This window comes from Odocoileus virginianus, chromosome 14 (assembly GCF_023699985.2).
Source record: "Odocoileus virginianus isolate 20LAN1187 ecotype Illinois chromosome 14, Ovbor_1.2, whole genome shotgun sequence".
NCBI lineage: Eukaryota > Metazoa > Chordata > Mammalia > Artiodactyla > Cervidae > Odocoileus > Odocoileus virginianus.
Genome location: NC_069687.1, coordinates 20,677,348 through 20,699,037, shown reverse-complemented (window position 1 = coordinate 20,699,037; position 21,690 = coordinate 20,677,348).

Genomic DNA, 21,690 nt, shown 5'->3' with positions numbered 1-21,690 from the left:
GTAATCTATATGGAAAGAATAAAAAAAATCTTCTAATAGCAATGTCTGCCAGATACCTAGCATACATCAGAGATGATGACTCATTTTCAAGAACTGATCACAACTAAAAGCTAAGAAAATACATAATAAAATATGAAATACAGCATGAATTTTCAGGTAAATATGAATAGATGACCTCCCTAGAGCTCTTAACTCAATAAATAATTTATTTACTAAATAACATTCTCCACCACTTAACAAGTACTTATGTGCTACATATGTGGGAAAAATCAGTGATCCTTCAGGCTTCATTGTATTGCCATTGTGCCTAATCAGTTGGGATATATGTTGGAAGAAAGTGTCATAGCATACTCAAAATGCTAGTAATTATGACAATAATAAGAAGAATATCATGATGCTGAGATTTTCAAGTTTCTGCAAAGACGTTGAATCAGCCAGCCCTACAGTCTCCTGCAAGTAAGATCAAATCTTAAACACAGAGCATCCAAGATTTGAAAAAACAACTACAAAAGCTGTGAGAAAACAATGTAGCGAATGTGTGAGTTTTGTTGGCCAGGTTGGGGGCTGATTATTAGCTGCAGCAGAAGAGAGCAAGAAGAATTCTTGGAGGACAAATTAGAATAAAGAAAAACAATTTCCCTGGGAAAATTAATGCCTACCCTTTGATTGCATAAATCAGGAATATTAGCAAAATATCTTATTCTAGACAAGTAATTCAGAAATCTTGGTCTGTTCAAGAGTTGCAGAAAACAGTTGAGTGATCTAGTGACTGTCCTCTGGTATTAACCACCCGCCCACCTCCCCTCCCCCAACACACACACACAATTTCCCTTTCCAATCTAAAAGACTAATTTGGGAGCTCACTGCCCAAAACTGCTTTTCCTGAGTAGATGAAAGGAATGGTCTGACCTTGAGGAGGAGCTGCTGGGAACCTAGCAAACAAAACTAAGTTCATCCTTCATTCAATCATGTACTTAAATAAGACATCTGTGGAGGGAAACTAATTTAAAATGAACTTACAAAAAATACAAAAAGTAAAAGAGAAAACATTGATTACAAATGTCATAAGATAGAAGTGTTAGAACAGAGGGGTTGATAATAAAATTAAAAACACACATATTATGAATATGATACAAGAAAAAGGAAATACTTCTACAAATGGACTGATTTATATATGAAAGTACAATAGCTGAATTTTTATGATGATAACATAAATAGTATAACAAACATTTGAAGAGCAAATTGTGAGCTGTACTATGGACTGAATTTTGCCCCCTCCCCCAAATTAATACCTTGAAGGCCTAACCCATAGTACCTCAGAATATGACTACACTAGGAGACTGAGTCTGTAAAGAGGCAATTAAGTTAAAATGAGAACTTTCAGTTCAGTTCAGCCACTCAGTCGTGTCCAACTCTTTGCGACCCTATGAAGCTCAGCACCCCAGGCCTCCCTGTCCAACACCAGCTCCCAGAGTTAACTCAAACTCATGTCCATCGAGTCTGTGATGCCATCCAACCATCTCATCCTCTGTCATCCCCTTCTCCTCCTGCCCCCAATCCCTCCCAGCATCAGGGTCTTTTCCAACGAGTCAACTTTTTGCATGAGGTGGCCAAAATATTGGAGTTTCAGCTTCAGCATCAGTCTTTCCAATGAACACCCAAGACTGATCTACTTTAGGATGAACTGGTTGGATCTCCTTGCAGTCCAAGGGACTCTCAAGAGTCTTCCCCAACACCACAGCTCAAAAGCATCAATTTTTCAGTGCTCAGCTTTCTTCACAGTCCAATTCTCACATCCATACATGACCACTGGTAAAACCATAACCTTGACTAGATGGACCTTTGTTGGCAAAGTAATATCTCTGCTTTTTAATACGCTATCTAGGTTGGTCATAAGTTTCCTTCCACAGAGTAAGCGTCTTTTAACTTCATGGCTGCAATCACCATCTGCAGTGATTTTGGAGCCCCCCAAAATAAAGTCTGACACTGCTTCCACTGTTTCCCCATCTATTTCCCATGAAGTGATGGGACCAGATGCCATGATCTTAGTTTTCTGAATGTTGAGCTTTAAGCCAACCCTTTCACTCTCCTCTTTAACTTTTATCAAGAGGCTTTTAGTTCCTCTTCACTTCCTGCCATAAAGGTGGTGTCATCTGCATATCTGAGGTTATTGATATTTCTCCCAGCAATCTTGATTCCAGCTTGTGGTTCTTTCAGCCCAGCGTTTCCCATGATGTACTCTGCATATAAGTTAAACAAGCAGGGTGACAATATACAGCCTTGACGTACTCCTTTTCCTATTTGGAACCAGTCTCTTGTTCCATGTCCAGTTCTAACTGTTGCTTCCTGACCTGTGTATAGGTTTCTCAAGAGGCAGGTCAGGTGGTCTGGTATTCCCATCTCTTTCAGAATTCTCCACAGTTTATCGTGATCCACACAGTTAAAGGCTTTGGCATAGTCAATAAAGCAGAAATAGATGTTTTTCTGGAACTCTCCTGCTTTTTTGATGATCCAACAGATGTTGGCAATTTGATCTCTGGTTCGTCTGTCTTTTCTAAAACCAACTTGAACATATGGAAGTTCACGGTTTACGTATTGCTGAAGGCTGGCTTGGAGAATTTTGAGCATTACTTTACTAGTGTGTGAGATGAGTGCAATTGTGCAGTAGTTTAAGCATTCTTTGGGATTGCCTTTCTTTGGGACTGGAATGAAAACGAATCTTTTCCAGCCCTCTGGCCACTGCTGAGTTTTCCAAATTTTCTGGCATATTGAGTGCAGCACTTTCACAGCATCATCTTTCAGGATTTGAAGTAGTTCAACTGGAATTCCATCACCTCCGCTAGCTTTGTTCATAGTGATGCTTTCTAAGGCCAACCTGACTTCACATTCCAGGATGTCTGGCTCTAGGTGAGTGATCACACCATCATGATTATCTGGGTTGTGAAGATCTTTTTGGTACATTTCTTCTGTGTATTCTTGCCACCTCTTCTTAATATCTTCTGATTCTGTTAGGTCCATACAATTTCTATCCTTTATTGAACCCATCTTTGCATGAAATGTTCCCTTGGTATCTCTAATTTTCTTGAAGAGATCTCTAATCTTTCCCATTCTGTTGTTTTCCTCTATTTCTTTTATTGATCACTGAGGAAGGCTTTCTTATCTCTCCCGGCTATTCTTTGGAACTCTGCATTCAAATGGGAAAATCTTTCCTTTTCTCCTTTGCTTTTCTCTTGTCTTCTTTTCACAGCTATTTGAAAGGCCTCCTCCAACAGCCATTTTCCTTTTTTGCATTTCTTTTCCATGGGGATGGTCTTGATCCCTGTCTCCTGTACAATGTCATGTACTTCTGTCCATAGTTCATCAGGCACTCTGTCTATCAAATCTAGTTCCTTAAATCTATTTCTCACTTCCAGTGTATAGTCATAAGGGTTTTGATTTAGGTCATTCCTGAATGGTCTAGTGGTTTTCCTTACTTTCTTTAGGTGAGCCTTAATCCGATATGACTAACATCACTTTGAGAAGAGGAAATTCAGACCCACAGAGACACCAGGTTGTAAAAACAGAGAAAAGACCATGTGAGGATAGTGAGATGAAGTAACAATCTGCAAGCCAAGGGTAGACAAACAAACCTCAGGGGCACTTTACTCTTGACTTCTAGCCTCTGAACTATGAGAAACAAATTTCTATTTATTGAAGTCCCCATTCTGTGGAATTTTCTGTGGCAACCCCTGCAAACTGATACAATTTGGAAAAACAAATGTGAGTAATTTAAAGAGGATTCACAAAAGAATCAATAAATTTGACAAGGTGACAAAGAAATATAATTTTAAATAGAATAGGCACAGAAAGATCTATAACTGGATAAAAAATAATTAAACTTAAAATAATATTGAAATATTTGAGGTGGAAATTTTCAATATTCAAATAGTTGAAGTGGAAATATTTGAAGAAATAATAGAGATTAATTTTTCAGAAATAAATAAGAACCCATATAATCCCAAAATAGGAAAAGAAGAGAAATCTCTGACAAAGAAATACTTTAGAGAAATATAAGACTATCAAAGACAATGAGAACATTCTAAAAGCTACCAACTTCTCATGGCTTAGAAGTTAGAATATCAACATTATTATATTCATCATTATAAACTGAAGACAAAACTATGTGTGTATGCTTTATTAAGAATTGTGTATGCTGAGGAGAAAAACAAGTGTTTAGTGACTGTATGTAGCACATATTTTCACTTCTTATAAGTTTTAATAATTCAAGTATTTTTTCATTGGTGCAATAAAGACTTCAGAATATCAAGTTGACCTACATTAAATCTTTGTGAATGTATGAGAGGTCAGTGAAACATAAATAGACCTTTTTACTAATAACACTGGAAAATTGGTTATACACTTTCAAAAAATGAAAGTACATTTTTAAAAAAATTCATTCTTCCTCACATACACAAATTAAAGATTAAATGCATTTGGCATCATTACAACTCTTCATTTGTAAAAGAAAATTTCATCACCCAGTTTTAAATGTGTTTCTTAAAAATATTATATTAATACATTTGATCACATTAACATTTAATAGAAACATGCCTTGAAAGGACAAGTCCCAGAATGAGTGGGAACAATGAGTGTAAAATGGTATATATCTATATTGGAATTAATTTTGTCTCGTTTATTCAATTTGAATATATGCTAGTTTGAATCATATAAAGTTTTAAATGTTGTAGGTTAATAAATGGTCAAATACTGTCTGTTCCTCAACTTTTAAACATATGTGTTTATGAAATAAGATTTTCTTCCCCAGGTACTTACCATTGAAGACTCTTTGCATGTGTATACCCACTAGAATCCATGTACAATTTTTTTTAATTTAGCACTCTTTATAAATAAAAAGCTAGGAATAACTCAGATGTGTATCAAAATATAATAGGAATATGCACTGTGAATGAAGGAAATAAATCAAGAAAATATCTGAACTATAGTTTTCTACAATGAATGAATTGCAAAAACATGATATTTGCTTAAAAAAAAAAAAAGATGGTATCCATTGGAGAATATAAACATACGATGTCACTGGAAAAGACAAAACTAGACAAAACAAACAAACCTAAGCCACACATTTTTACAGGCTTGTCAATTTGTGATAAGAGTATCAAGATAAACAAGAGAATTTTTAACATGAAAGTGATTTTCAGTAAGACACAGGGCATTAACCAGGGATATAAACTGGGAAGAATTTTCAAGGGACTTTAGTGGTTCTACTTTAAGCTGAGTGGTAGAAAAATAATGCTTTATATTGTGTGAATGTGTGTATCATTTTTAAAAGACTTTTAAGTGAGCATAGTTAGAGAGCATAGTTTGATATTTCAGGAAGAAGAAACAGGGGAGGAGCTAAGGTGGAGGAGGAATAGGACGGGGAGACCACTTTCTCCTCCACAGATTCATCGAAAGAACATTTGAACGCTGAGCAAGCTCCACAAAACAACTTCTGATCTCTAGCAGAGGACATCAGGTACCCAGAAAAGCAGCCCATTGTCTTCGAAAGGAGGTAGGACAAAATATAAAGGATAAAAAGCGAGACAAAAGAGCTAGGGACGGAGACCCGTCCCGGGAAGGGAAGCGTAATAGAGGAAGTTTCCAAACACCAGGAAACCTTCTCACTGGTGGGTCTGGGGGAAGCTTTCAAATCTCAGAAGGCAACCTAACTGGGAGGAAGAAGAAACAGTCCTATTAGAAGCAATGGATTTTACAACGCAATAAAACAATTCATTCAGAAGGGACTAAATCACATAAGACTTTCTGGACAAAAAAACAGAATTTACAGAACTTAGATTTTATCCTAAATACAGAGGAGAGCAAGAAGCTAATTTAAAATTTTTTTTGTTTTGTTTCTTTTTAATGTCACTCTGGCTGCTGTGTGGGGGGAAAAAAAAGATGTTTTTTTTTTTTATTTTTTCCAGAGTAAATCATGGAGAAGGAAAGACCAATTTGGAAACCCTTACAGTAATGCACATGACAGATGTTGGCTTAGACCCATGTGGTTGTCACAGAGTTGGAGAGAAATAGACAGCTTTGAGATATATATGGGAGCTACAATTTATGATACTTTATGATGGATTGGCTCTAATGGTTTAATAGAGGTTAGTATTGAATGATGTTTCTGTGTCTTCAGACTGAGTGACTGGAAGAAGGATAATTAATATAGAGACCATAATAGACAGAATTGAATTGTGAGTGGGCCTAGATCAGAGTTTCATTTTGGACATGTTATTTTGGCCATGTTATGTCATGTTTAGTTATTTGTTGTTGTTGTTCAGTCACTAAGTTGTGTCCAGTTCTTTGAGACCGCATAGACTGAAGCATGCCAGGCTTCCCTGTCCTTCACTATCTCCCTGAGTTTGCTCAAATTGAGTCAGTGATGCCATCCAACCATCTCATGCTCTGTCATCCCCTTCTCCTCCTGCTCCTCAATCTTTCCCAACATCAGGGTCTTTTCCAATAAGTCCACTCTTCGCACCAGATGGCCAAAGTAATGGAGCTTCAGGTTCAACTTCAGGTACTAGCATGTTGCATTCTGTGAATCAGCTGAATGGAAAAGTTAAATAACCAATTTGAAATATGTATCTGGATAGCAGAAGTATAGCCTATAGTGGGCTTCCTTGGTGTTTAAAATGGTAAAGAATCCATCTAGAATGCAAGATACCTGTGTTCAATCCCTGAGTCTGGAAAATCCCCTGGAGAGTGAGTGAAGTCGCTCTGTCTTGTCCGACTCTTTGCGACCCCATGGACCTACCACACTCCTCCATCCATGGTATTTTCCAGGCAAGAGTACTGGAGTGGGTTGCCATTTCCTTCTCCAGAGTATCTTCCCAACCCAGGGATCGAACCCAGGTCTCCTGCATTGTAGGCAGACGCTTCACCATCTGAGCCAGCGGAGAAGTAGGAAATGGCAACCCACTCCAGTATTTTTACCTGAAGAATACCATAGACAGAGGAACCTGGTGGATTACAGTCCATGGAGCCACAAAGAGTCAGACGTAACTGAATGACAAAGCATGCACGCAGGCTATAACAGTGAGCCATAACAAGAAGGGGTATGTGAAATACTGAGAAGGAATGAGACCACCTTGAGAGATGACAGACAAGCAAGAAAAAGGCCTAATACTTAGGTAAGAGGTAGCAGATGCGTTCTAACCAAAAAGAATAAGCAGGAATGACCTAAACAGTAAAATAAGAAATCATAATATCAGAGAAACCAGAAGAAAAATATTTTCTTAAAAGCATAATGTTTTCTAACAAATGCTAGAATAAAGTTGAGGAAGATGGTGACTAATAAGTACCTATTGAATTTAGCAAATTAAGATTACAGGATGAGGAAGTGTTCAACTTAGTGATGCTGTCATTGTGGAGAGTACTAAAGAATGAATGACAATAAGGAAGAAATTAGGATGTGTGAAATTAACCCTAGAAGACATTTGGGAATTGAAATCCAGATGGAAAATTTGGCAGATTTTTTTTTAATGTAAAACATAAACTTAGGTTTTCTTTTCATTTTTGACTAGCTTTTTTCATGAATCCTAAGTTTGCTAGATAGCTTAGAGCCAAAAAGGGTTAAAATTGATAGGCGTTTCCTACGATTTAGTTAGGTTACTTATTTTCTTTAAATAAAAAATCCCTGAAATATTCTTTTCTTCCTTTCCAAGATGGCAAGTGAAAATAAGGGCTTGTGTGAGGGTAAGGTCATGGCGATGGCCGTGTGTTCTTCTGGTTATAGAAAAAGGAACTCTGGATCACATGTGAGCATTAGATTTCTGTCCTCTGGGTCCATCTTGATGATGTCATGTGACAGCCTAGATTCTGGACACATTGTTGGCATTTCAAGTCTGCAGCTAGGAACTCACAGGTACTGATCAATGAAGTATAAAATAAGGCTGTCAGCTGTGGATGACAGAATTGAGGCAAAAGAAGAAAAATTTGTGGATGGTGGAAAATTAATAAAATAATTATGGAAATTAGGAATAAGAAGATATTTTCTGCCAACTTGATTCATTTTTTGAAAAGCCAAACAAAAGCTCGAAGCTTATCCATACAAGCCCATCCTTTGGTCAGTTTCTGTGTCAGTAGGGACAAATGCCACTACATTTTCTCATGTGATGATAAAGATTACTGAGTTTCTGGGCACACAAATGTAATAGGCTTATCTTTTCTGTATTCATTCATTCATCTGTCCACACATTTATTAAAAGATTTTGGATTTCTAATATTGTTGAACTCTATACTAACAGCTTATGAGTGAAAAATGCATGACAGCATCCCTCTTCTCAAAAAATGTAACTACAGAAACAAAACCTAACACCCCTACATATGAAAAATTGAATTAAGGAGTGGTAAATAAAGATAAAGATTTATTTTTAAAATCTACACTATACTGTAATGTATCAAGAAAACAGAATAAACCAAAAGCACTCTCAAAATAGATAACATACTATATATATCACTACCTGACACTATATGATACCACCTGATAATTTAATGACTTAGGGATTTGAAACATTTTTCGATTGGTGTGTGCAGTTAATTAATCTGTTCATTTATTCTCCATCTGGGGAAGTAAATAATACTTCATAACAGGAAGTCACCATTAAATCAACTAATAGACAAAGATCCACATAGTCACACATACAAACTGCTTCCCAAAGCTTTGGCATCTGTTAAAAACTCATTTGAAAAAAATAATTTCACCTTGCAGGGGCTCACAGTCTCTAATTCTAAGAAACAGTTTCTGACTATTTAGCCAAATATATGGAGGAAAAATGTACTAGAGGAAGATTAAGCACCATTTCTAATGTTTTAGAATATCTAATCCCACCTTATTAAACAAGATCCATCAATGCTTTATTAGCTCCCTACTGCTGCCATAGCTAAGTACCATGAGCTGGAATGGCTTAAAGCAGCAGAAAGTTATTATTTCACAGTACTGGAAGCAAGAAGCACAAATTCAAGGTATCAGCAGGCATACTTCCCCTTCTCTGTAGGGGAGAATACTTCTTTGCCACTTCCTACCTGATGGCTCCCAGGCTATCTCTGGCACTCCTAAGCTTGTTAGTTACAGCACTTCAACCGGAGCACGTGCTATCACAGGGCATTTTCCCTCTCTTCCCGTGTGTTTTCCTCCTTCTATAACGACATCAGTCATATTGGATAAGGGTCCACCCTAATGACCATGCTTTAATTTGATTACCTCTATGCAGACCCTGAAAAGACCCTGATGGTTGGAGGGATTGGGGGCAGGAGGAGAAGGGGACAATAGAGGATGAGATGGCTGGATGGCATCACCAACTCGATGGGCATGGGTTTGAGTAAGCTCCGGGAGTAGGTGATGGACAGGGAGGCCTAGCATACTGCTATTCATGGAGTCGCAAAGAGTTGGACACGACTGAGCAACTGAACTGCACTGATGCAGGCCCTGTTTTCAAATAAGGTAACATTTTGAGATGTTAGGGGTGATAATTTCAATGTATCTTTTTTGAGGAATGCAATTTTGCCCATAATAATGCTTCGCTCCATTGACGTGAAAAGATCGAGGGGGAGAGATGGAGAGACTAAAAATGGGAATAGATCTGTTATCTATCTCTTCCTGATGGACAGAATTATAACTGAAGAAAAAAGTCCTTTTCTCACTGATCATTTCTCTTCCTCTCACTAATCATGGAAGACTGAAAGGAATAAAACATATATATATATATATTCACACAGATATATTAATAAGGGTACACACACACACACACACACGTAGAGGTTTCCCCCATGACTCAGTGAGTAAAGCGTCTACCTGCAATGTAGGAGACTTGGTTTTGATCCTTGGGTCAGGAAGATCCCCTGGAGAAGGAAATGACAACACACTCCAGTACTCTGGCCTGGAAAATTCCATGGATCGAAGAGCCTGGTAGGATACAGTCAACAGGATCGAAAAGAGCCATACACGACTGAGCAACTTTACTTTTCATATATATAAACTCAATATATAATGTATCAATACAGACATACCTTAAAAATAATGTGGGTTCAGTTCCAGATCACTGTAGTGAAATATCTCAGTAAAAAAGCCCCATCAATTTTTTTATTTCCCAGTGCATTGTTTGTTGTTGTTCGGTCACTAAGTCATGTCCAACTCTTTGCAACCCCATGGACTGCAGAATCAGTGCATTTAAAGATTATTTTTACACTACACTGTAGTCTTTTAAGTGTACAGTAGCATTATCTATAAAAATACAATGTAAATACTTTAATTAAACTGTATTTTATTGCTAAAAATGCTAAGCATCTCTGAGCTTTGAGTCATCATAATAACATCAAAAATCAGTGATCACAGATCACCATAAATAATAAAAATGAAAAAATTTGAAATATTGTGAGGATTACCAAAATGTGACACAAAAACATGAAAGGAACAAATGTAAGAGAAAAATGGCACCAATAGACTTGCCCAATGTCAAGTTGTCACAAACCTTTAATTTGCAAAAAAACACAGTATCTATGAAATGCAATAAAATATAGCATAATAAAAGGTACACTGACATAGTGAATAATATAGTATACCTAAAATGTATTGATAGAGGTATGTAATAGTTATATACTCTCTGTCTCTGTATGTATGCCTATGTATATATATATATATATATATATATACATATACATGTAATATAGAAATGTTATATACTGTGGCACAGATAGTAAAGAATCTGCCTGCAATGCAGGCAACCCAGATTGATTCCTAGGTTGGGAATATCCCCTGGAGAAGGGAGAGACTACCCACTCCAGTATTATTGCTGGATAATTCTATGGACAGAGGAACCTGGAAGGCTACAGTCCATGGGGTTGCAAGGAGTTGGATATGACTGAGTGACTAACACTTTCACTTTCATACAATAGGTATATTTAAAAGGTGTATATAATATTATATATGTGTATATATGTGTGTATATATATATATATATATATATAATATGTATGTATATATGTTTCTATATGAAAGGATCCTTAGTGTTGGATTCAAACCATGTTTCTGGATATAGAGACTATTCAAATTGGAAGTCACTTTGCTATTTTTCCACTTGGATATTATTTTCATCTTACCACATCATTAACCATGGAATCAACATTTCAATTGAAAGAGAATTGTTTTTTAAATAAAACATATAATATTTTTACTTCCCTATGTCTGGGGGAAGTGGCCACTGTCAATACCTTGGGGACATAAATACAAATCCATATTACTTTTTCTTTCTGGTCAAATGAGGGAGCCATCATTTTTCGAAAATTCTTTCTGTCAGTAACTGGGTTTAAGGATGTTTATTCCATAGTCAAGAGGTTCTTGGCTATCATATAGGATTATTTGCAGAGACACAGGAGCTAGGAACTCATTAGAATATGTAACTAAGTTAATTGTTCTCATAAATTACTTTTCTAAATACTTTAATTCTTTAATTTACAGAAGAAATTGACCCTTCGCTGCAGGACTTCATGGTAGCTTCCATGACACTTTTCCACCTGTGTTTGAAAATAACCAGCAACTTGTGAAACTATTTTAGATTTCAGCGAATGAGGTTAAAACATCTTGTGGCAAAAGTTTATGCAAGTCATGCAACATATTTAGCTTATTGCAATAAAATGAAATATATTTCAGAGATGGTAATATTAAAATATTTTATATTTATCTGTGAATGTAATGCAAATGAGAGAAAGTAGTCCCTCTTCTTTTTAGTTTAAAATATCTGCAAGACCTCTAAAATTCTTAACTTGATTTTCTTGAGCCGGAATCTCTTTGTGCTCTAACACAAGGGAAGTCATATTAAAAAAGATCCTTTATTGGAATACTTCCTATAAAGGATTATTCTTGCTGTGGATATGCTACAAGATGCTAAGTTTGCCTGCTTCTGGAAAACTGAAAACATGAAACACTGTATAATACCATCCTATTTGCTTCTAGAATCATATAAAATCTCCAATATTTAGAGCTAGAAATTTGACTTGTGCTCATCAAGACAACTCTTCAGTTTTACAGATGAGTCAACTGAAAAACATATTGCCGGGAGCCAGCACACGAGATCCCACCCATGACAAGGTCATGAGGAGAAGACCTGACAAGTAAGGCGGATCAAGACTTCAGGGATTTTGAAAAGCTGCCCCAGCGCTCACCTTAAAGATGACCTCTGTCTTTCTAATGCTTGCTATATTAGACCACTCCATAATTTCTGTGACACAGGCAGAAGGCCTTCCCCGATCTCTCTCCAAACAGAATCAACTTAGAACTTTAATCAATATGTCCCCCAGATGGTGGTATCCTATAAGATTATCCAGGATGAAAGGAGTGTTTCAATTTAGACCCCTTTGCTGGCATTCTAGCCTGCTTGGCAAATGCGTACTAATGCACGTGACTGCTCACAACACCTTAATCATAAACAGCATAAAGAACCTGATCACACAAAAGGCCCTAATAGGCTCAGAGCCCTTCGGGGGTGAGGAAGCCCTATTAGAGAACACAAAAATATTATTCTAAAAGTGGTTATAGTTAAAGATTTAGAAAAATAAGAGTTTAGAATTGTTCATTTTAACCAGGAATGCTAAACAGGGGCTGCCTCACCAGAGCTGCAGAGTCTTTGTGTGGTAAACCTTTTAGATAAATTTAACTGATAACTTCTGCAAAAGGACTGACCTTTGTGTTCATTAAAAAATAGATTATGGAAAACAGCTTTGCATTCACCTAGGTCATAAAATCGGAGAAGGCAATGGCACCCCACTCCAGTACTCTTTCCTGGAAAATCCCATGGACTGAGGAGCCTGGTAGGCTGCAGTCCATGGGGTCGCGAACAGTCAGACATGACTGAGCGAATTCACTTTCACTTTTCACTTTTATGCATTGGAGAAGAAAACGGCAACCCACTCCAGTGTTCTTGCCTGGAGAATCCCAGGGATGGGGTCGCACAGAGTCGGACACGACTGAAGTGACTTAGCAGCAGCAGGTCATAAAATGTCAGTAGGCCCCAAGGCCAGAAGATAATGTATAAGACTCTCACAAAGAAGTATGCAGAAAACACCCTGGTTTCCTGAAGGATAAGCTGATGTAATATTAAACAATCTTCCCCTTAAAAATGTTCTAACTTAGAATATAAAAGCTACGGTAAGAAATAAAGATTTGCCAGACTCTGCTGCACACCCCCAGTCTGGTCTCTCTCTCTCTCTGTCTCTCTCTCTCTCTCTCTCTCTCTCTCTCTCTCTCACCGACGCCATTCATTCTGAGGGTACCCCTGGATCCTGTTGAGGTTGGACCCCAGCAACATATATTTACATTTTTTTCCTTCTTTTTTTAAGTTGTTTTTAATTTTTTCATTTTTTCCTTCTAAGTGGATCATAAAATGAATAAGCCAAGGACTGCATTTTAGATAAGTGATAGAACAATTGTTGAACTAGAAATTAAGCATAATAAAAATACAGTATACAGTAAACGATGATAGTTTTTATTTTTTCCATTACACTGTGAGATTCCTCAAAGGACATTCTTATTCATTTCTAATTTCTAGGTTCACTGCAGTATCATTTCTGTGGTTTCTTCAACAATTGTTTATGAAGTGATTAATTGAACTATTAGAACAACTTACAGACATTCTGTGTGCACATATTCATACATAAATTAGATAAAATCATTTTCAATAGTTTTAGATTTGAAGTGTGACAATAGTAGAGGGTCCCTATTTACCCCATGTGGAATTTTCCCTTTTATTTAACATCCTACACTGGCACAATACATTTGTCACAATTATTGAACAACTATAGCATTATTAAATGACATCTGCGCTTTCTCCAGATTTCCCACCTAATGAATCTTTTTCTTCTAGTATCTTATCCAGGATACCACTTTACATTTAGTCTTACTTAAACTTCCATTACCTGCTACAGTTTCTCAGGCTTTCCTTGTATTTTATAACCTTGATATGTTTGATGAGTACTGTATTAGTCTGCTAAGGATGCTTTAATGAAATACCATATACTGGATGGCTTAAATAGCAGAAATTTACTCATTTAATTTAAATTTCTCACAGTTTTTAAAACTGAAAGGCTGAGGTTAGGGTGCCCACATGTTAGATTCTGATGAGGGCTTGTAGACATTTGTCTTCTCACTGGGTCCTCACATGTTGTGGGGACAGATATATATCTTACTCTTTTTATAAGACCTCAGTCCTATGAGACGAGGGCCCCACACTTATGGCCACATTTACTTTAGCTATCTTTCAAAACCCCTGTCTCCTCCAGAAGTCACATTTGAAATTAAGACTTTAAAATATGAATTGTAACAGGAAACAGTTCAGTCTATAGCAAGTACTGATAAGGTATTTTGTATAATGTTTCTCAACTGGTGTTTATTTTCCTCATTATTAGATTGGGGTTATGTGTTTTGAGAGGAAGGGCTTAAGGTGAAGGGCCACTCTCATTACATTTCATCAGTGGTGACTGTTGTGTTCATGACTTACCAGTGTTGACGGTAAGCTTGTCACCTAACTGGAGCAGTGGTTTTCAAGTTTCTTCATTGTTAACTTACTTCACTTTTTCCCCATTTCTATATTTGCCTTTTTGAAAGGAAATCATTAATCACCCAGTTAAGGTGTTGAGAGTTATGTTCCATTTCCTTGAGGGTAAAGTATCCACAAGAGTTATTTGAAATTCTTCTGTGTGGAAAGCTAATCAGTTTTCCTCTATTTATTTATTGTCATTTATTTACCTCAGTATGGATTCATGGATATTCATAAGCTGTTATAATTCAATATCCTTTTATCATATAATGTTGCTCAAATTATTACAGTTTTGGCTCTTGTGTCTCTGGACATATCTCTATCATGTGTGTGTGTGTGTCTGCACTTGAGCACTTTCTTATTTTTCTTGTAGAATGCTTTAGGCTCACTTCTGTATTTTTATTGCCCTAGTTCTAGAAACCACTGTTTGCCCAAGGAAACCTAATACCTAATGATATTAAAAGGCAAGATCTGTATATGAGTTGTCTCTTAAATTTTAATGTGAATTTTACAAATTAGAAATGTTAGCTCAGTTGATCATCTTGTGTGTTGGAAAAAAAAATTAAATCCATTTGGTTTTAATAACACTTTGTCAAATTTTAACATTTATCTAAAAACTGATATTTTCTCTGCATATGAAAAAAGGCATCAGAATAAAATGTGCACATCTTGGAAAACAGTTTAAAAGCATATCATTTAACTTAATCATTTCATCTAAAGCATTAGGAGAAAATTATCAGGAACTTTCCATTTCAAAATATAAAGGCTTTGAGGTTGTCACTTCTTGTCTTACAGTAATAAAAAAGCAGAACAAACAAATTTAACAATTTTATTTGGACCATAAGAGAACTGAGGTTATAGGTGAAACTACCACCAAAATCTGCAGACAGTTACATCCAGGGAGTCACACCAACATCTGCTTACCTAGAGTATCAACCATCAGAGCTATAAATTGGTAGAGCTACTTAAACTGGTGAATTGGAGAACTAACATAATTTTGATGAATTACTGGAGGCTGAGTGTAGACTGTTCGGAAAATGAGAAACTCATCAATGTCTCAGTCTTTTCCTCCAGGAATCCTACCAAGTTCGCCCAGTGAGGAAGTGAAGATCCCAAAACTACCCACTCCCTCACCTCTTACAGGTGCAGGAGAATAATGATCATTTTGAAACATATTTAAGGCTTTTTCTATAATAAAACCCTACAGTTTAAGAGAGAAAAAAAAACTACCAGAATATTGTCCCATCCTGAGAAGACTGTTCCTCCCTCACCAGCATCCTCCAGGTTTCCTGTCTCACCCAAGAGGGGAAAGAAAAAAAAAAAAAGACAGAAGTCAGAACATCAAGGAAATGCTTTAGGATCACTGGAGAAACACTTTTGAAGTCTTGACCCCAAGATACAAGCCTGTTAACCAAAATTTAATCAGGAGATGATAGAATGTTTCCCTCCCCAAACCTTTCACTACATCAACAGGACTCCACTATAGTAACAGGGGGTAGGGGGCCAAAGAGCTGCAAGACACAGAAACTCTCTGAGGAAAAATACCAAGGAAGGACCCTAAAACAAGTGAGGAGACAGAAACCAGGACACTAGAGGAATTTTTAACCTCTGAAACCTATAACTTCACCAGATATTAAATGCAGTCAGACTCCAAGCCATATTATCATCAATCTTCATGCTATTTCTTTCAGGTTTTATTACCAGATACAGCCTGTTCGTGAGTGCCCGATAAGTTGCTTCAGTCATGTCTGACTCTGCAATCCCATAGATTGTAGCCGGCCCAGCTCATCTGTCCATGAGATTCTCCAGGCAAGAAGTCTGGAGTGGGTTGTCATGCCCTCCTCCAGGGGATCTTCCTGACCCAGGGATCAAAGCCCTGTCTCGTTACGTCTCTTGTATCGCAGGCAGGTTCTTTACCATGAGTGTCACCTGGGAAGCCCGCAGGCTGCTCAGCTTTCAACCAAACATTACAAGGTACAGCAAAACACAAGGGAAATCAGTCTAAAGAGAAAAAGAAACAATCAGAACCAGTTTCAATTATGACACAGATGTTGGAAAATCAGGGAAGTTAAAGTAACTATTATTAACACACCAAAGGACCTCCCTGTCTTAACAATGTGCATTATGCAAGAAGAGATGGATAACATAATCAGAGAGATGGGATATCTGTAAAATACCACTCTATGTTGACATGTGGCAGAAACCATCATGATATTGTAAAGTAATTATCCTTCAATTAAAAATAAAATTAAATGCCACTCTAACAGAAAATGAATAATGCCTTAATGAACTCATTGATAGACTTGACATAGCTGAGAGAATTTGAAGATAGGTTAATTGAAACTTTTCAAATTTAAATGCAAAGAAGAATGACTGTCTATATTGATTAGTTCTTTATTATGAATATTATATGATAATCCACTTAAGTGATTGTCTCTTTCAAAGTCTAAGTTGAGAAACACTGGTTTAAAATAAAAGTTATATGATTTGATTTAGCTACTCAATTTTAACATATTTATTAACTTATGAAATGAATGCATAATTACCAACCAGTTTTATTTAATTTGCCAGAAAATTACTTAATCCATGAACAGTCAGACTGCTATTTAGTTTTAATCATTTTATCAGTTTCATTAAAGATGATCAAATTAAATTTCTCTTTTCCTTTTCATTCAGGGTAAAATCCTCAAAAGCTGTATTATAAGCATTGAACTATATTTTTAAACAGATTAAAACTGTGAAAATCTATGTATGATTTTAGCTGTAAAGGATGATATAAAACATGAATGAAAATTCATATAAACTAAAGGGTTGAGTAGTTATAGCAATGATATCAATAACATAACCGGAAAATACACTAAAATATTTCTTTTTCATAGTTTCCATATCCCATTACATAAGGCTTTAATTTCCAAGATGTTTTACCTGGACATTTTAAGCTGTTTGGTTTATGATGTAATGTATGTACAGTAACACTAGTCCCATGTCTGCTCAGAACATTCAAGGCAAATACCATGCTTGTTATCCTGGCCAAGTTGCCCAAGTTTGGATGTCAATTTATGTGGCCCTTTGGCTTCCTTGTGCTAATTCAATCACTGGCACCCAATATATCATAGTTTAAGTCACAGCATATAATACCAAGTGTGGATATATATATCTGGTGGTTCAGATGGTAAAGAAGCCACCTGTCAGTGGAGAAGATGCAAGAGATGTGGGTTCAATCCCTTCATTGGGAGGATCCCCTAGAGAAGGAAAGGGCAGCCCACATCAGTGTTCTTGTCTGGAAAATTCCATGGACAGAGGGAGCCTGGTGGTCTACAATCCATGGGGTCACAAAGAATCAGACACAACTGAGTGAACATGCATGCACACATGTATATATTACTACATATTTACATGTATGTATATATCAGTATTGTCTCCACCTTTACTATTTACTTCTCTACTTTCTTTCTGTTGGATGTCTTTTGCTCTTTACATTATCTGTGTTATATAATCTCAAGTGTCAACTTGACTGGACCACCAGGTGCCCAGATATTTGGTCAAATATTATTCTGGTTGTGTCTGTTCTGGGAGGATGTTTTTGGATGAGATTGACATTTGAAGTAATAGACTAAATAAACCAGACTGCCCTCCCTAGTGTGGATGGCCTGAGTACAACAAAAAGACTGATCTTTTCCCAAGTATGGGGACCTCCGTCTGTCCTAGTTGTTTGAGCTCAACCATTCGTGTTTTTCTGCCTACACCTTTGAACTGAAGCGTCTGCACTTGTTGGGTCAAGCATGAGCCTACAGGCTTTAGGATTAGAATTTAAGCCGTCAGCTCCCCTGGGTCTCCAGCTTGCCAACTGCAGATATTGAGACTACTCATCTCTCATAATCAGAAATAAGCACTAATTCCTTATAATAAAACTATAGTTAATAGGACATTTGCTGTATAATCATCTTATTGTTGTTGTTGTTTAGTCGCTAAGCCATGCCCGAGTCTTTGCGACCTCACAGACTAGTCCACCAGGCTTCTCTGTCCATAGGTTTCCAGGAAAAAATACTGCAGTGGATTGCCATTTCCTTCTCCAGAGAATCTTCCTGACCCAGAGATCAAATCTGTGTCCCCTGTGTCTACTGCATTGCAGGTGGGTTCTTTACCACTGCGTTATCAAGGAAGCCCTAATTATATTATATGAGATGCCAATGCAAAAATGCACAACCATGTAAGCATAGATTTATAACAAGTCTGTTTTTCATCCACTAAAATCACATTGGCAAAATAACCACATGGCTAAATTAAAGATTTGGTTCATGCCAAGGGGATGTGGATGTCAAGTACTACTACAGTGAAGTGAAAAATTTGAAAAACCATTCAATCAACCACAACAAATGTATGGGTATATAAACAGAAAAACTCCATACTATAAAGTTAGCTGGTTATGTCAGAAGTGTGCAAATTGGAGGGGATTATGAGGATACTTTTTTATCTTTAACTAATTTTGCCTTGATATCCTCCCATTCCAACTGGAAATACTATTTTCAAAGATAATTACCTCAGTGTTTAAATATTCAAAGGATTCATTTCAATTATCATCTTTGATCTATCTGCAGAATTTCACACAATTTCAAACATTCTTCCTTGAAACTCTCAAAAACTCTATTTTCCCTTCTGATTTTTTCACGTATCTGTCTCATCTCTTCTTGGTAGGATTTTCTCTTTTTTTCTGATTTATTTGTAAAGTGCCTTAGATTGCAACCTTAGTGCAACAGTTTTCATCTATACACTTTCCTTGAATTATTTCATCTAATCTAATGTCACTGAATGTAATTATTACAGATAGCTAACTATTACAATATAATTCAGACCTCACTTATCAAAAAGCTCCATAAAGAAATTGTCCTCATGGAATACATAACTGATTGTTGTACCAATCCACTTATGATAATTAGTAAATTACCTAAAACCATAAAAATCTATCAAATGCACTCATCAGTATTATTATATGATGATTAACAATTTAAAATGTTGAAGTCAAATATCAGAAGGTAAAAAAAATAGCAATTTTAAAAAATTGAAATCATATTGATACTGTATTTCCATATGTTAAAGTAAGCTCTTCTCAATGCAGTTCATTTTGTGACTAAAAATAATTAGAGTTATTGACCTCATCCATTAAATATAGTCTCCTAAATCAGCAATAAACAGATTTTAGTTTACATAGTATTTGTACAGTATAAACATCTTTGATCTAATACATTAATTAAAAAAGGAAATGTATAACATCTAGATTTCTCAGAACATTTCTTATTGAAGTAGCCATCTCTGTATCATGGGCAAGAGTTATGTGATCAAAACTATGGCTCTCAAAACATTCTAATCTGTGTTTAACACCAGTACTACTGGTTCCTTCCTGTATAAACTTGAACAAGTTACCCAGAGATTTTGATCCTAGTTCACCCAAGTATTTGAAATAAAAAGTTAATAAAATATTTAACATTGAAGAAATATATTTATGATTAAAACTACATTTCCTTGATAAATATAGAACTCAATATATAATAGGGTCAATTTGCTTTGCTTTGTTTTATTTTTTAACATTTCATTTTTCTATTACTAGAAATATTACTGGGCTTCCCTGGTATCTCAGCAGTAAAGAATCCACCTGCCAAGGCAGGAGATGTATGAGACAGGGGTTCAACCTGGTCAGGAAGATCCTCTGAACAAGGGAATGGCAACCCACTTCAATATTCTTGCCTAGAAAATTCCATGGACAGAAGAGCTGGTGAGCTATAGTCCATAGAATTGAAAAGACTTAGACATGACTGAAGTGATCAAACACACGCAAATAGGAACATTACTGTCCTCATTTTCAATTCTAAACAATTTTTGGTGTTAATTTTATCATTAAGCAAGTGAAAAAGATAAGTGTAATAAGTTTTACATATAACTAGCTAAAGTTTTATTAATTAAATTTTTACTTTTTGTATGCATGGTGATAGTATTTATTAGATATCACCATTTTACATTTCTAAATATGTTTAATGTTTATTGTTAAAGTACTTAAGATTAGTTGAGGGTTTCAATTCATATCACCCTTTTATTTTGCACATTCTGCAATAAATATTCAGCTAAACTGAATATACCACTCACTTTTATAATTTTGTAACTGAGTATAACAATGTATTTAATAGTCTAGACATTATATATTTTTAAACATCAATGATTCATGTACCTATACTTCAATATAGAAGTTGTATAAGCATCAACCTATTTTAATAAGCAGTTCACTCATGTGAGCATTGTGAATATTTTTGGAGCTGCACTTTATATAATTTGAAATCTCAAATATTTGTTGAGTACCCATCTGACAGTATTATATGTATCAGACTGATAGAGAACCAAAAGTAAAAGAAATTGTGGGTGAAGTTGATTTATATGTTCTTCCTCATTTTGAACTCCTTAAATATATGGACTTAGGCATTTTGTTACAGGCAGCTTTAGAAATCCATAGGCTTAAGTGGAGAGGAGCAAGCCTGAATATGTATTATTTATAAGCAGATGCCTCCTGAATAATGGGAAGAAAGAAAATGCTAAGCCACTCTAATAAAGCTCACCAAGTGGGAATTTATTCCTCCTTGGAAGAAGTGAAAGAAGGGAAAGTGGCCAGAGATTTTTAAGAACAGAGCCTCTTCACAGAAATAAGAAGACCGTGTTTTTTTAAATGTCCGTCTCTCATCTCCAAAGCAATTATTTATTGTAATCTCCAATATGTCATGTAGGTTCTGCTGTGTTTATTTCATATGTTATGAAAAAGAGATTAGAAAAGTAAAAGAACTTGCTCCAAGTCTTATGACAATGAGAGACTTAAGGAACAAATAATTCAATCAGGAAATGACTAGTTTGGGTGGAAGATACACATGCAGACATGTACTAAGTATACAAGGCTCTCCTGACTAATCCAACAAAAATACTTAAGTCTTGTCTAATTTGAAGAGGGCCCAGTTTATGTAAATCTTTAGAAGGGTATCAGTGATTCTTCCCATCATGAATCAAGCATAAATATTTATTTTTCAGAATTGCTATTATGATATAATTATGCATGTGTGCTTGCATATGTAATATATCCAATTTATTA